The sequence below is a fragment of the Procambarus clarkii genome, chromosome 88, assembly GCF_040958095.1.
Source record: "Procambarus clarkii isolate CNS0578487 chromosome 88, FALCON_Pclarkii_2.0, whole genome shotgun sequence".
NCBI lineage: Eukaryota > Metazoa > Arthropoda > Malacostraca > Decapoda > Cambaridae > Procambarus > Procambarus clarkii.
This window is the reverse complement of record NC_091237.1, coordinates 18050059-18067558: the sequence shown is the minus strand read 5'-3', so window position 1 is coordinate 18067558 and position 17500 is coordinate 18050059. Positions and strand designations below refer to the sequence as shown.

Genomic DNA, 17500 nt, shown 5'->3' with positions numbered 1-17500 from the left:
TGTGCGGTGCTAAAGGGTGTAATTAGGGGGTGTGTTATCGGGCTTATCAGCCTTAACTACTCAAGTATGATAAAGTATAGAGTATACTAAACTATACTCTGCGTGTATATGTATATGAATGGGGGGTACATAGCTCTCACTCGATGCGTTGTTCAATAAACAAGGTTGATTGTTCAATAAACCCTTGAACTATATGTTTAACACATCTCTAACCCTGTCCATGGAGGACAGAAGAAAATGTATATATGCTGGTTAGCATTGTAAATGTCTGGCCACGTCTGTGGTAGAAAATAATGAAAAAAAACTCGATGCGTATGATTCAATTATACTTTTTCATTATTAATGGATAGTAAAAATTCTTATAATTTATTAATAATAAATTCTAATTATTAACATTTATTATTCCTAATTTTAATTATAATAAACATAACATTCATATAATTACAAATAGTTATTATTTAAAAATATTTAATTAAAGCTTCTAGTGTTTTTTGGATTTATTAATTACCGTAATTGTAATAACTTAATAACTAGTAATTAAAAAGAATTATTTTTTATTATTTTTCGTTACCAAAATTGACGATAATGTGGACTGTAATGTCTAATAACATGGTAACAAATAACTAATCAAAGAAACAGTTTATTGAAAAAAATTTTTACGTTTTTCAAAAAATAAATCAAATTGAACACGATCAAATCATGAATGAATTATTCTCAACTTGTTAATTAGCTATATTTTTTTGCCTTAATCATGATCAACTCAACTATTTAACTTCTTACAGGAGTTTTAACACCAATAATAATATCGGAATTTGTTGATAATGTTCCTTGTATTAAAAATACAACAATTCCTGCATTTTTTTATAGCCCAAGCCTATTATATTTCACCTCGCTGAGAGGCTGGTTAGAAGGATAGATCCCATCCCCCCTTCTATTCCCCCAAGTGATAGAAGGGGGATAGACTAGCACCGAATCATCAGTTACTTGCTGTTAAATGTAAATAATTATCTTACGTATCATCTGTACGAGGTTCAAGTTGCCAAACTTGAATGGCTAAGAAATTCAGGTTCCAGATTTTCAAACATCAGGGCCCCGCCACGTGGTCCCGGGCCCCGCCACGTGGTCCAGGGCCCCGCCACGTGGTCCAGGGCCCCGCCACGTGGTACAGGGCCCCGCCACGTGGTCCAGGGCCCCGCCACGTGGTACAGGGCCCCGCCACGTGGTACAGGGCCCCGCCACGTGGTCCAGGGCCCCGCCACGTGGTACAGGGCCCCGCCACGTGGTCCAGGGCCCCGCCACGTGGTCCAGGACCCCGCCACGTGGTCCAGGGCCCCGCCACGTGGTACAGGGCCCCGCCACGTGGTCCAGGGCCCCGCCACGTGGTACAGGGCCCCGCCACGTGGTCCAGGGCCCCGCCACGTGGTACAGGGCCCCGCCACGTGGTCCAGGGCCCCGCCACGTGGTACAGGGCCCCGCCACGTGGTACAGGGACCCCACCAGAGCTTATAGCCAGAGCTGCGTTCGAGGCTGGAACAGAGACATCGAACTCAGCAAGAATTGCCTTCGATCTGGAACGAAGACTCTGCACCTTGCCAGAGATGCGTTGGATGCTGGAGCGAAGATGCCGCCCCTAGACACGCCAGGAGATGAGAGAGGGAGCCATGGAGACAATGGAGGGTGCCGGGGGTCGCGAGGAAGCCTTCCCAGGACGCAGTGACCGGCTAACAGGATCAAGGGCAGCAATAAAGGATCACGCACCCGGAAAATGGGATACGATCCTACGCATACGATCCTCACCTTATGATCCTCTTAGCGAGTTTTTCATATACTTGTGCACCCAAGAGTGGGTATCGACAAGTGATTTTTTTTTTCCACCTGGCGAGAAGGTTGAAAGAAGTATCGCCAAACAGCCGGGCTCGGAGAAAATCGCTCTGAGAACCCAAAATAAGCAATCAGATCCCCGTGAAATAGCACTCATCCCTTCCTAGTGATAGCGAGCGTCCGATCGAATCCCCGTTCCATAACCCCCCCCTACCCCACCCCCCACTCGGTTTCTTGCTATCCACCACTTCGCTATATTAATTATACCCCCCACCCCACCACGGACACAACACAGGGACGAACATTCCCTTGTTTTTCTCCCGACTCTTATCTTGAGGTTAGCTTGAGGTTATCTTGAGGTTATCTTATGATGATTTCGGGGCTTTTTAGTGTCCCCGCGGCCCGGTCCTCAACCAGGCCTCCACCCCCAGGAAGCAGCCCGTGACAGCTGACTAACACCCAGGTACCTATTTTACTGCTAGGTAACAGGGGCATAGGATGAAAGAAACTCTGCCCATTGTTTCTCGCCGGCGCCCGGGATCGAACCCGGGACCACAGAATCACAAGACCAGTGTGCTGTCCGCTCAGCCGACCGGCTCCCCAATAAGCTCTGGCAATAAGCCGTTCCTGGCACCTCCTTACCTCACACAAAGATGGTCGTCTGTTCCTTGTGGTAGACACTGCGGTATCCTCGCATCATCCAGCCTGTTGTGGTTGGCAGACAGTCGAGTATACAGTCTGGGGCATCGTAAATTACTTAACAATTCCTCTGTAACATGATATATAGTTCAAGTATTGCTTTACAAAATAATAATAGCCCATTGGAACACGCAACAGTCTGGCTGTTAACTCGTAGGCAATAGCCAGTCAGAGTAGTCATTCAGTCAGAGACAGTCTGACTACATATAGAAGCCACAGAGACAGTGTGTATACATATGGAAGACATAGAGACAGTCTGTATACATATAGAAGACACAGAGACAGTATGTATACATGTGGAAGACACAGAAACAGTCTGTATACACATAAAAGCCACAGAGACAGTTTGTATACACATGGAAGCCATAGAGAAAGTCTGTATACATATAGAAGCCACAGAAACAGTCTGTATACATATAGAAGCCACAGAGACAGTCTGTATACATATGGAAGACATAGAGAGTCTGTATACATATAGAAGACACAGAAACAGTCTGTATACACATAAAAGCCACAGAGACAGTCTGTATATATATAGAAGCCACAGAGACAGTCTGTATATATATAGAAGCCACAGAGACAGTCTGTATATATATAGAAGCCACAGAGACAGTCTGTACATATATAGAAGCCACAGAGACAGTCTGTATACACATAGAAACCACAGAGACAGTCTGTACACATATAGAAGACACAGAGACAGTCTGTACACATATAGAAGACACAGAGACAGTATATACATATGGAAGACACAGAGACAGAGTTTACTGGCATATGTGATATACCCGAACAGAACGACTGCTTGTTCAGGTTTGTGAATGGGGACCTTGTGTTGGACAAGCTTGCGTGTGCCGGAGATTGACGTGTGCTTCCAGAAACCGGTTCGGTTCTGTGTTTACGGCAAGTCCTTTATCCTGGGTCCAGATGAGGTTCCCTTCCCGTTTGGTACTGTGTGTGTGTGTGTGTGTGTGTGTGTGTGTGTGTGTGTGTGTGTGTGTGTGTGTGTGTGTGTGTGTGTGTGTGTGTGTGTGTGTATTTACCCATTTCAACTTGCAGGATCGTGCTGTTAGCTCTTTTGGACACCGTCTTTCTAACTGCAAATTGTCCAATGCGTTGATTCCAAACTTATTTTTCTTCTATGGAATCTACTACATATTCCTCTCACACACACACACACACACACACACACACACACACACACACACACACACACACACACACACATATATATATATATATATATATATATATATATATATATATATATATATATATATATATGTATATATATATATATATATATATATATATATATATATATATATATATATATATATATATATATATATATATATATAATCCGTAGCAGCTCCCATATTCCCTGTCGCACCTTTTCCCTGCTGCTCCGGCCTCTTCAACATCTGCACCAGCCTCTGATGGGGTACTCTGTCAAAGGCTTTCCGACAATCCAAAAATGTGCAGCCTGTCCACCCTTCTCTTTCTCGTCTAATTTTTGTCTCCTGGCCTTAGCATTCTTAGCTTTCTGCTCCCTTTTATAGAATCCTTGATGGTATTCTGTCTAGACCAATGGCATTTGTTGAGGCCAAACTGGTGGAAGATCTATCTGGAACCTCTTGCTGAGTTTGTCACATATCTCCTTGTCATTCTCAGTGATCCTCTGTTACCCTTTTCTGTTTCATTATCTGTTTTCATTTCTGGTCCTCTGGTATATTCCTCTGCTCCGTGGTGTTCTGGTAGTCTTGTAGTTTTGCTATACTTTTGTATTCAGTGGCTTTACCTCCTTGCAGACCTGATTAAACCATGAGTTCCTCTTTTGCATTCCTTTTTTTTCCTTTCGGACCTGGAAAATCTTGTCTGCTGCCTCCTTATAATTCTGGGTGATGTCCATCATGTCATGTGCAGCCTTTTCTTCCTGGTTCGTTTTCCCATTTAGTTCTATAAGGAATTTTCTCATATTGTAATTTTCCTTTCGGAATGCCAACCTATTGTTTTCTGGCCTCTTGAGGAAGCTCTGAATACTTCCACCAGATACTCAAACGTCAATACACTGTAATCACTCATTCCCACTGGGGCTTCCAAACTGATTTCCCTTAAGGCTGACTCGTTCAAGGTGAACACCAACTCAAGAGAAAGGGTCATTGCGTCTCATTCTTGTGTGTGTCTCGGCGTCCTGGATGTTCGCTGTTGCCACGTTCAATAGTTTAGCTCTCCATGTTTCTGTATCCTCAAGTGGTTCTTGGTTCTCCCTGTCTATCTGTCCTGGGTTGAAGTCTCATGTGATTAGAGGTGTGAATCTATTCATACAAGCGTCAGAGGTTGTCCGATTATTGTAATAATTGTTATGTTTCTGTCGTACTCCTGTCGACCTGAGGAGGCCTGGTCGACGACCGGGCCGCGGGGACACTAAGCCCCGGAAGCACCTCAACGTAACCTCCTCTCTGGACCTTTTGTCCAGAGAGGACCTTTTATTTTATTTCTCTCTATCATGTTTTATATGTAACTGTTACAACAGTCTTCGCTCCTTACCTTGTCTTGGTGATTGTGATTTGTCTTGGTGTCTTTGGCATTGTCTGAGCCCTTCACAGCTCGGGAGATCCATCTCCTTATAACTCGGTCCTCTCTTATCAGCACGTCCACTCTCTTCCTTGCTGTCCCTCTCCTCACTACACTGTGGTCCTGGGTATACACACTGCATTCGTTGTGATGCCTGATTGTTTCGTTTCTGTGAGTGCTGTTACATCTGGGTTTTTTCTTCTGCATTCCCCAAGTTCGCTTGCTTTATATGTAATGCCATCTGTGTTAGTGTTTGTGTGCGCTTAATTATTTGTGTCTGCAGTATTAAGCATTAGCTCTTGGATTCCACCTTTTTAGCTGCCAGTTGCGTAATGCAATGAATCTTGACCTAATTCCCATGTCAGCTTTTAAAATTATAAATGGAGTTTGGGTTTTACAACCTACTGTTATACTTCATTCTATTTTCCCGCTACTCTTATGGTAAAATAAAACTTTCTAATATCTCTATGACTAAGCTGAGGCTCAAGCTCTCATCCATGCCCTCCTGATGTGAACTTTTCCTCTTTTTCCACTTTGCCAATCTCTCTAAGCATTTTCCCGCCAAACACACACCGAAACTACGACGTTGGTACAACGTTCGAACAAGTTTTAACACCACCTAACCAGTTATAACAACAAATATAGCAAGTTGTAACAACGTTCTAATACGTTATAAACACGTTAAGCCAAGATGTAACAACTTTATTACTAGTTGTAACAAGCGGAAAATAGAGACAGTTTCGGTTTGTGTTTCCAGGGTTATACCTTTCTATCATGTCTCCCCTCTTTCTTTTCTAGCGTCGTCAGTTGTAGTTCCTTCAGTCTCCCTTCATTCCTCATCCCTCGCAATTCTGGGACGAGCCTTGTTGCATTCTTCTGAACCTGTCCAGTGTGTGTGTATTTACTATTTGTATTTTATTATTTGTGTCTGCAAAATCAAGGTATTTAGCTCTTGGACCCCGTCTTTCTAACCAATCTATTTTTCCTCTATTATGTCTGCTACATATATATATATATATATATATATATATATATATATATATATATATATATATATATCTAACATACGCACACGCACACCAGGGGCGCTGGTGGCTAAGTGGATAGGACGCTGGACACGTAATCTTGTGGACCGGGGGTTCGATTCCCGGAGCCGGCAAGAAACAAAATGGGCAGAATTTCTTTCATCCTGATGCCCCTGTTACCTAGCAGTAAATAGGTACTTGGGAGTTAGACAGCTGTTATGGGCTGCTTCGTGGGGGGGGGGGAGGGGGCAGTAGTTAGTAACAGTTGATTGATTGACATTGAGAGGCGGCTCGAAAAAGCAGCCCAACCACCGCAAGCACAACTAGGTGAATACACACACCCCCAGGAAGCAGCCCGTAGCAGCTGTGTAACTCCCAGGTACCTGTTTACTGCTAGGTGAACATGGGCACCAGGGAGAAAGAGACTCTGCTCATTTGTTTCCGCCTCCGCCGGGAATCGAACCCGGGCCATTAGGACTACGACCCCCGAGCGCCGTCTACTCAGCCGCGAGTATAGTAAAACAGAGGAGAGAGGCATGAGACATAAGATAAGATAAGGGGGGAAGAGAGATTAAGAAAGAGTGAACATGCGGAATGTTTAAATTAGAGGGAATGACATTAGGGGAACTATATGAAAAGGGCTAGAACGAATAGGAAGCGACGATGCAAGAAGGGAAAGGGTGGAGAGAAACTACAAAAGCCGGGAAAGGGAGAGGGAGAAACGGGTAAAGGAAGAGAAAGGGTAATATGAGATAGAAGATAAAGATGTGAGTTGGTCTTGGAGGGGGAATAGGGGAAAGATATAGGATTGGTGGATGGTGGTGGGTGGTGGTGATGGTGGTGGGTGGTGGGTGGTGGTGATGGTGATGGTGGTGGTGATGGGTGGTGGAGATGGTGGTGGGTGGTGGGTGGTGGTGATGGTGGTGATGGTGGTGGTGGTGATGGTGATGGGTGGTGGTGATGGTGATGGGTAGTGGTGATGGATGGTGGTGATGGGTGGTGGTGATGGTGATGGGTAGTGGTGATGGATGGTGGTGATGGGTGGTGGTGATGGGTGGTGGTGGTGATGGTGATGGGTGGTGGTGATGGTGATGGGTAGTGGTGATGGATGGTGGTGATGGGTGGTGGTGATGTCTGGGGGGGGGGAGTGCATACCTAACAGTTCTTACCTAAGAGTAACTACTGGATAGTAAGGACCATAGCTCTTCACACCCTCCTACTCTGCCTTTCCTGACGTCTGATATCTTTATCCACTCTGGACCTAAGAGTGAAGACAGAGGTGGCTTCTATACCTTCATCTTTCAGCACCGTCCACTTGTTAACTAACTAACTAACTAACTAACTAACTAACTAACTAACTTGTGTAACTAGCGCTTGCTTGATGTTTAGACTGTTTTCCAGTATAAAAATTCTTGTCTTCCTACTCTACCTCCCTCAGTATCTTGTATATTGTGATCATATTTCCACAACTTATCCTCGAACCGAAACCATCTATGTTTCAGCACTAATCTTGTTGTTAAACTCTGTACGTTGTTTTAATTCTTGTTTCGTGCTTCACAGAGTGCAGGTTACCCGGATATCTGTTCTGCATATGCCAGTAGTACTATAAGTGAGCTTGTGTACCTTGCATTTATAAAGGACATTGTTTAGGTTTTAAAATGTTGCAATGCTTGGCGGCCTCTCATGTGCTGCTGATGTTACATTGTCTAGGTGTGTGTCTGAGGCGCTTGTGCTGGTATTGTATCCGCAGGAGGCCTGGTCTAGGACCGGGCCGCCGGGACGTTGAGCCCCGAAATCATCGCAAGGTAACCGCATGGTAACGTCTGTTTTTCCCTTTGAACTCTCCCGGACTCAATTCTGTACTGTCTTCATTACACTTATTAGGGGGTTGAACTCTAACAGCCACTTGTCTACCCTTTCCTGTAGCTCGTCAAGAGTTTACTGCAACTCTCCGCACATATCCTCAGTCTTTTTGTCCCCTCATTAGATTTACTAAAAAAAAAAAATACTGGACAGAGATGGGTAGACGACATATTTATTGTTTAATAAAATCCTTTGACACTTTTCCGCACAAATAACTGCCACAGGCTTAACCACCAGGCTGGAGCAAATGATCGACAACTGTTAAGGGTAAAAAAAAAGTACCTAACAGAGGGGAAACAGAGAGTCACAGTGAGTCCCGTACAATGGGTCTCAGGGTCCCTACTATTAACCATCTATGAGGATGATACCAAAGTAATGAGTGGGGAACCCTCAAACACTACAGAACATGGCGTGAAGACCCGGACAGACTGCATGGAGAGTTAATCCCAGAAATGGCTGCTGGAATTTAATACCCCAGTCAGTGTAAGGTGATGACAGATTGACGGACTCTGGTAAAAGGCATGACAGATTAACTGGAACCGAGAGTCGTGTATGTGTGTGTGTCTGTCTCTCTCTCTCTCTCTCTCTCTCTCTCTCTCTCTCTCTCTCTCTCTCTCTCTCTCTCTCTCTCTCTCTCTCCCTCAGTGAACTTGTGTAATAATTGGAGTCGGGGCTCACTCTTGCGTGTAATCACATCAGAGCTGGCGAGCGCTCCCAGAGCCTGCCTGGGTGTAGCAGGGTGTAGCCCCAAGTCTGGGTGTAGCCCCAAGTCTGGGTGTAGCAGGGTGTAGCCCCAAGTCTGGGTGTAGCCCCAAGTCTGGGTGTAGCAGGGTGTAGCCCCAAGTCTGGGTGTAGCCCCAAGTCTGGGTGTAGCCCCAAGTCTGGGTGTAGCAGGGTGTAGCCCCAAGTCTGGGTGTAGCCCCAAGTCTGGGTGTAGCAGGGTGTAGCCCCAAGTCTGGGTGTAGCCCCAAGTCTGGGTGTAGCCCCAAGTCTGGGTGTAGCAGGGTGTAGCCCCAAGTCTGGGTGTAGCAGGGTGTAGCCCCAAGTCTGGGTGTAGCAGGGTGTAGCCCCAAGTCTGGGTGTAGCAGGGTGTAGCCCCAAGTCTGGGTGTAGCCCCAAGTCTGGGTGTAGCAGGGTGTAGCCCCAAGTCTGGGTGTAGCAGGGTGTAGCCCCAAGTCTGGGTGTAGCAGGGTGTAGCCCCAAGTCTGGGTGTAGCAGGGTGTAGCCCCAAGTCTGGGTGTAGCAGGGTGTAGCCCCAAGTCTGGGTGTAGCAGGGTGTAGCCCCAAGTCTGGGTGTAGCAGGGTGTAGCCCCAAGTCTGGGTGTAGCAGGGTGTAGCCCCAAGTCTGGGTGTAGCAGGGTGTAGCCCCAAGTCTGGGTGTAGCAGGGTGTAGCCCCAAGTCTGGGTGTAGCAGGGTGTAGCCCCAAGTCTGGGTGTAGCAGGGTGTAGCCCCAAGTCTGGGTGTAGCAGGGTGTAGCCCCAAGTCTGGGTGTAGCAGGGTGTAGCCCCAAGTCTGGGTGTAGCCCCAAGTCTGGGTGTAGCAGGGTGTAGCCCCAAGTCTGAGTCTAGTAGGGTGTAGCCCCAAGTCTGAGTGTAGCAGGGTGTAGCCCCAAGTCTGAGTGTAGCAGGGTGTAGCCCCAAGTCTGGGTGTAGCAGGGTGTAGCCCCAAGTCTGAGTGTAGCAGGGTGTAGCCCCAAGTCTGGGTGTAGCCCCAAGTCTGAGTGTAGCAGGTTTACATATATACCTTTTATATATGTACAATATATATACCTTTTCTATATACCTATATACCTCTTGAAAAAATATATATATATACCTTTTCGAACTAAAACTTTAAGAACAAAATCCAGCCTTCTGTAGTTCCATAATCTGCCATATAAACCCAGTTCATTAGGTTTAACAGGTGAAATATACACAAGCCTCGTATATTTACTAAGCTCCGTTAACAGAATACAAAATGTGTATCTCCTCCGCCCACTTACAAGGACTCAAGAGTAAGTCAATTCACGTAACGAATTGTTTACCTTGAAACAGAGACTACAAAAAAATACAAAATAGTCCACAACATGTTTACGTCCAGTATTTTTCTGTGACATAAAAAACAACGGCTTTTATAATACCGTTAAACAATTTTAAAATTCAAATTCGAATCAGTTGTTCAGAATAAAGAAAAAACAGTTCCCGCCCTATCCACGTGTGGGATTATGGGGCTTTGGGGAGCCGCAGTTTGGGACCTTCCAGTTTGGGACCTTCCAGTTTGGGACCTTCCAGTTTGGGACCTTCCAGTTTGGTGATTATAATATATATCTATATATGGTCACTTGGACCAGAGGAGAAATTGAACTCGGACCTGCAAAATACACACGAAAATCACTTCTTCTTTTTTAAATTCTGGGTCAACCGTTTTTTTGTATTCTAAAAACTTCTTACCCTCAAACTTTCTTGCCCCTTTACCCTTCCCTCACCCTTCCCTCACCCTCCCCTCACCCTTCCCTCACCCTTCCCTCACCCTCCCCTCACCCCTCACCCTCCCTCACCCTCCCCTCATGCCGTCTCGGGGCCGACATATTAGTAAGCCATAATGAGGTTGGTAACTTCGGACGGAAGTTGGTTGTGAAACTCTGATTCTTGGTCCGCCTCGGTGAAAACTGCATGGTTTTATTTTGTTATATATTTGTACGCTCTGTTGATACATTGGTCCCTCTTCCTGTGGAGCCTCTTCCTGTGGAGCCTCTTCCTGTGGAGCCTCTTGTTGTGGAGCCTCTTCCTGTGAAGCCTCTTCCTGTCGAGCCTCTTCCTGTGGAGCCTCTTCCTGTGGAGCCTCTTGTTCTTCCTGTGAAGCCTCTTGTTCTTCCTGTGAAGCCTCTTCCTGTGGAGCCTCTTGTTCTTCCTGTGAAGCCTCTTCCTTTGAAGCCTCTTGTTCTTCCTGTGAAGCCTCTTCCTGTGGAGCCTCTTGTTCTTCCTGTGAAGCCTCTTCCTTTGAAGCCTCTTGTTCTTCCTGTGAAGCCTCTTCCTTTGAAGCCTCTTGTTCTTCCTGTGAAGCCTCTTGTTCTTCCTGTGAAGCCTCTTGTTCTTCCTGTGAAGCCTCTTCCTGTGGAGCCTCTTCCTGTGGAGCCTCTTGTTCTTCCTGTGAAGCCTCTTGTTCTTCCTGTGAAGCCTCTTCCTGTGGAGCCTCTTCCTGTGAAGCCTCTTGTTCTTCCTGTGAAGCCTCTTGTTCTTCCTGTGAAGCCTCTTCCTGTGGAGCCTCTTCCTGTGGAGCCTCTTGTTGTGGAGCCTCTTCCTGTGGAGCCTCTTCCTGTGGAGCCTCTTGTTGTGGAGCCTCTTCCTGTGGAGCCTCTTCCTGTGGAGCCTCTTCCTGTGGAGCCTCTTCCTGTGGAGCCTCTTCCTGTGGAGCCTCTTCCTGTGGAGCCTCTTCCTGTGAAGCCTCTTCCTGTGGAGCCTGTTCCTGTGGAGCCTCTTCCTGTGAAGCCTCTTCCTGTGGAGCCTCTTCCTGTGGAGCCTCTTCCTGTGAAGCCTCTTGGTCTTCCAGTGAAGCCTCTTGGTCTTCCAGTGAAGCCTCTTGGTCTTCCTGTGGAGCCTATTGTTCTTCCTGTGAAGCCTCTTCCTGTGGAGCCTCTTCCTGTGGAGCCTCTTCCTGTGGAGCCTCTTCCTGTGGAGCCTCTTCCTGTGGAGCCTCTTCCTGTGAAGCCTCTTCCTGTGGAGCCTCTTCCTGTGGAGCCTCTTCCTGTGAAGCCTCTTCCTGTGGAGCCTCTTCCTGTGGAGCCTCTTCCTGTGAAGCCTCTTGGTCTTCCAGTGAAGCCTCTTGGTCTTCCAGTGAAGCCTCTTGGTCTTCCAGTGAAGCCTCTTGGTCTTCCCGTGAAGCCTCTTGTTCTTCCAGTGAAGCCTCTTGTTCTTCCAGTGAAGCCTCTTGTCCTTCCAGTGAAGCCTCTTGTTCTTCCAGTGAAGCCTCTTGTCCTTCCAGTGAAGCCTCTTGTCCTTCCCGTGAAGCCTCTTGTCCTTCCAGTGAAGCCTCTTGTCCTTCCCGTGAAGGCTCTTGTCCTTCCAGTGAAGCCTCTTGTCCTTCCCGTGAAGGCTCTTGTCCTTCCCGTGAAGCCTCTTGTCCTTCCCGTGAAGGCTCTTGTCCTTCCCGTGAAGCCTCTTGTCCTTCCCGTGAAGGCTCTTGTCCTTCCCGTGAAGCCTCTTGTCCTTCCCGTGAAGGCTCTTGTCCTTCCCGTGAAGGCTCTTCCAGTGGGGCCACACCGGGCCAGGTCAACACTTTCTGGACCATTGCAAATCACATTTACAAGGCGGGCCGCCTGCTACACCCTCGCTCTATAGCAGTTTATCATTTACTCAGAGTAAATGATGCTCTGCGGCTCTATACACACATGTGGGGCCTCGCGGCTCTAGGGGTCGTGGTCCTTATGGTCCCGGGTTCGATTCCCGGCGGAGGCGAAAACAAATGGGCAGAGTTTCTTTCACCCTGATGTAACTGTTCATTTAGCAGTAAGTAGGTACCTGGGAGTTAGACAGCTGTTACGGACTGCTTCCTGGGGATGTGTGTGTGTACTCACTTAGTTGTACTTGCAGGGGTTGAGCTCTGGCTGTTTGGTTCCGCCTCTCAATTACTGTACAGGTTCCTGAGCCTATTGGGCTCTATCATATCTACATTTGAAACTGTGTATGGAGTCAGCCTCCACCACATCACTTCCTAATGCATTCCACTTGTTAACTACTCTGACACTACAGTGTCAGAGTAGTTAGTAAATGGAATGCATTCCAACCATCTACAATCATTAAAGTAGATACTTAAAGGAGACTTGCAGAGGTCCCGCTACGAAGGCTGGATCCAAGAGCTGAATCTCGATCCTATAGACACATATGAGTATTTATGAACCCCTTCCCAAGTCGTAGCGCCGCTGACAAGCGCCGTGACGACCATAGTCGTGGTGGTTGACAACTCCACGAATCCAATTTCATCACCTTACGGGAGGGAAAAATGGCGTGTCGTACTGCAGAGGAAACTTACTGTTGTGGGGAGCGGTACGTCTGGCAGCGCCGCCCTGCTGACTAATTAGCTGAGTTTTGGCGGGAAAATTGAGTAATCCATCAGTGTGTTGAGAGAGAGAGAGAGAATAGGTCTCACCCCCCCCCCCCCGCCAACCTTAGCTTGTGAAATCTCTAAGCTCATAAGCAGTTTAATATAATCCAAGCCTCCATAGTTAAGGAAAGATAGACAGGTTTCGTCATTAGTAGCGTAAATCCTCAATGAATCCTGACCCAGGTGCTGGTGGTAAGGGGAAATACCAAACCCCCAAGAGGACACAATGCAAAACATATGAGGAAATTCTGAAACAGCTAAAATTTCAACAGAAAACGACAGACAGGACACAAAACGTGTCACCGCGGATGTTGAGAGATGGGAGAGTTGCCCAGCAGTTAGAAGACGGCCAATGTGACACAAGTACACCTGGAAGGAGGTGTTAATCTACACCTTAACATCATCAACAAACATCAAATGCAAAACATCTGAAAGAATACTAAGGAAAAAGACAATTTGAACATCTTGATAGAAATATGTTTGTAAACAAACATGATCACGACTTTTAGACAGTTGTATGAATCTATTTGGGGCTTTATATAGCCGAGGTGCAGAGGCACACTGCGTTTTCTTGACTGGAGAAAGCCTTAGACATAGTCCTGGCATCAAAGATTACCACAGAAACTTGAGAAGCTGGCGGGAGTGACTGGAAGAGCATTCCCTTCCCCCCTCCCTTGCCCCACAATTCCCCCTCGTTCCTCCCTATTCTCCTTCCCTCTCTCCCCTCCCTTAAACACCACCCCCCTTCCCACTGAAGCAAGATGGAAGGTAGTTAGACATGTGGGAGGATTCCGTCAATTACTGCCAAGCTTGGGCTAATGAGGGGCACTAATTACTCCTGATTATTCACCTGGCGGACTTACCTGTCAACAACTTGTCCTCTCTCCCTGTACCCGCCTGGCTGTACCTACAGGTGTGTACTGTACCCGCCTGGCTGTACCTACAGGTGTGTGCTGTACCCGCCTGGCTGTACCTACAGGTGTGTGCTGTACCCGCCTGGCTGTACCTACAGGTGTGTGCTGTACCCGCCTGGCTGTACCTACAGGTGTGTGCTGTACCCGCCTGGCTGTACCTGCAGGTGTGTGCTGTACCCGCCTGGCTGTACCTACAGGTGTGTACTGTACCCGCCTGGCTGTACCTACAGGTGTGTACTGTACCCGCCTGGCTGTACCTACAGGTGTGTACTGTACCCGCCTGGCTGTTTACCTACAGGTGTGTACTGTACCCGCCTGGCTGTACCTGCAGGTGTGTACTGTACCCGCCTGGCTGTACCTACAGGTGTGTACTGTACCCGCCTGGCTGTTTACCTACAGGTGTGTACTGTACCCGCCTGGCTGTACCTACAGGTGTGTACTGTACCCGCCTGGCTGTTTACCTACAGGTGTGTACTGTACCCGCCTGGCTGTACCTACAGGTGTGTACTGTACCCGCCTGGCTGTACCTACAGGTGTGTGTACTGTACCCGCCTGGCTGTACCTGCAGGTGTGTACTGTACCCGCCTGGCTGTACCTACAGGTGTGTACTGTACCCGCCTGGCTGTACCTACAGGTGTGTACTGTACCCGCCTGGCTGTACCTACAGGTGTGTACTGTACCCGCCTGGCTGTTTACCTACAGGTGTGTACTGTACCCGCCTGGCTGTACCTACAGGTGTGTACTGTACCCGCCTGGCTGTACCTACAGGTGTGTACTGTACCCGCCTGGCTGTACCTACAGGTGTGTGTACTGTACCCGCCTGGCTGTACCTACAGGTGTGTGTACTGTACCCGCCTGGCTGTTTACCTACAGGTGTGTACTGTACCCGCTTGGCTGTACCTACAGGTGTGTGTACTGTACCCACCTGGCTGTACCTACAGGTGTGTGTACTGTACCCGCCTGACTGTACCTACAGGTGTGTGTACTGTACCCGCCTGGCTGTACCTACAGGTGTGTACTGTACCCGCCTGGCTGTACCTACAGGTGTGTACTGTACCCGCCTGGCTGTACCTACAGGTGTGTACTGTACCCGCCTGGCTGTACCTACAGGTGTGTACTGTACCCGCCTGGCTGTACCTACAGGTGTGTACTGTACCCGCCCGGCTGTACCAGGCGGGTACTACTAATAATAATATTTGCGTAATAATATTTTTTTTTCACTTTGTGATTTTATTTCATATTCACGTAAAACTTCACTCACCCTCCCCCCCCCCCCCTCACCCTACACCCACCACTCACTCAGTCTGTCATTCACCCACTAGTTTATTCACTTATCCCATTTTAGTTACGAGCTCGCCCCCTTCATTCATCACTTCATTCACTGACTCATTGACTCGGTAGCGTTCCACGCCGTGACTCTGTACACCCAGACTCTATTCTCCCCTCACCAGAGCCCCTATAGAGCCCCACCAGAGCCCCATCAGAGCCCCTAGAGCCCCTAGAGCCCCACCAGAGTCCCTAGAGCCCCACCAGAGCCCCTATAGAGCCCCACCAGAGCCCCTAGAGCCCCACCAGAGCTCCTAATCCCCCACCAGAGCCCCTAATCCCCCATCAGAGCCCCTAATCCCCCATCAGAGCCCCACCAGAGCCCCTAATCCCCCACCAGAACCCCCTAGAGCACCACCAGAGCTCCTAATACCCCACCAGAGCCATTAGTCCCCCCACCAGAGCCTCTATAGAGCCTGTGACCCCCACCAGAGCGGGCATCAAGAGCAGTACGCTACTATACCCCCCCACCCCCCACCCCCTCATCCCTCTATTATGACAAAATACGACGATAATATAATTGTTTTACGCGCGGCGTGATTGACATGATGGTGATAGGCGTCAGGGGCGACGATGGCGCATCCATCACGGCTGTTTTTTTTAGTGCCTAATAGGTCAGAATTATACGTTGAATGAGGTCGTTGGTCAAGCTCTTGTGGATGGTATTCGATGATGGATTGAGTGGTTGGAATTGCGTGCGTGCGTGTGTGTGTGTGTGTGTGTACTCATCTATTTGTGCTTGCGGGGGTTGAGCTTTGGCTCTTTGGTCCCGTCTCTCAACTGTCAATCAACTGGTGTACAGATTCCTAAGCCTACTGGGCTCTATCATATCTACACTTGAAACTGTGTATGGAGTCAGCCTCCACCACATCACTGCCTAATGCATTCCGTCTGTTAACTACTCGGACACTGAAAAAGTTCCTTCTAACGTCTCTGTGGCTCATGTGGGTACTCAGTTTCCACCTGTGTCCCCTTGTTCGCGTACCACCAGTGTTGAATAGTTTATCCTTGTTTACCCAGTCGATTCCTCTGAGGATTTTGTAGGTTGTGATCATGTCTCCCCTTACTCTTCTGTCTTCCAGTGTCGTAAGGTGCATTTCCCGCAGCCTTTCCTCGTAACTCATGCCTCTTAGTTCTGGGACTAGTCTAGCGGCATACCCTTGAACTTTTTCCAGCTTCGTCTTGTGCTTGACAAGATACGGGCTCCATGCTGGGGCTGCATACTCCAGGATTGGTCTTACATATGTGGTGTACAAGATTCTGAATGATTCCTTACACAGGTTCCTGAACGCCGTTCTGATGTTAGCCAGCCTCGCATATGCCGCAGACGTTATTCTCTTTATGTGGGCTTCAGGAGACAGCTTTGGTGTGATATCAACTCCTAGATCTTTCTCTCTGTCCGGTTCATTAAGTACTTCATCTCCTATTCTGTATCCTGTGTCTGGCCTCCTGTTTCCACTGCCTAGTTTCGTTACTTTGCATTTACTCGGGTTGAACTTCAACAGCCATTTGTTGGACCATTCACTCAGTCTGTCTAAGTCATCTTGTAGCCTCCTACTATCGTCCTCAGTTTCAACCCTCCTCATAATTTTTGCATCATCAGCAAACATTGAGAGAAACGAGTCTATACCCTCTGGGAGATCATTTACATATATCAGAAACATTATTGGTCCAAGGACTGACCCCTGCGGGACTCCACTCGTAACGTCTCGCCAATCTAAGACCTCACCCCTCACACTGACTCGTTGTCTCCTGTTGCTTAGGTACTCCTGTATCCATCGGAGTACCTTCCCTCTCACTCCAGCCTGCGTCTCCAACTTTTTCACTAGCCCCTTGTGTGGCACTGTATCAAAGGCTTTCTGACAATCCAAAAATCCAAAAATCCAATCCAAAATGTGTGTGTGTGTGTGTGTGTGTGTGTGTGTGTGTGTGTGTGTGTGTGTGTGTGTGTGTGTGTGTGTGTGTCCACTCCGGGGGGGGGGGGCGTCTGACGAACGCGGGCCCCAATAAAAAATATCATTATTACGGAAGAAAGACTCCAAGTCAATATAAATGTCATTATTGGACAGGACAGACAAGCTGATTTCAATACTCGTAGTCTGCAGCTCCGGGGAAAAAGGCTCATAATTACCCGGTTGGAGTATTCATTTTTACATTGGTCGCAATAAATACATTCTTAAAATATGTCACGGGACGGA

General features: G+C 47.7%; 1 long non-coding RNA gene across 1 annotated transcript in view; it reads left to right on the top strand.

Moving 5' to 3' along the window:
* The first annotated feature begins 5655 nt into the window (after positions 1 to 5655).
* The window catches only part of LOC138359021 (uncharacterized), a 246153-nt gene continuing 234308 nt past the window's right edge, over positions 5656 to 17500 (top strand). Inside the window, exon 1 of the long non-coding RNA XR_011225731.1 lies at positions 5656 to 5852. This is a non-coding gene — a long non-coding RNA (uncharacterized lncRNA). The remainder of the gene's footprint in view (positions 5853 to 17500) is intronic.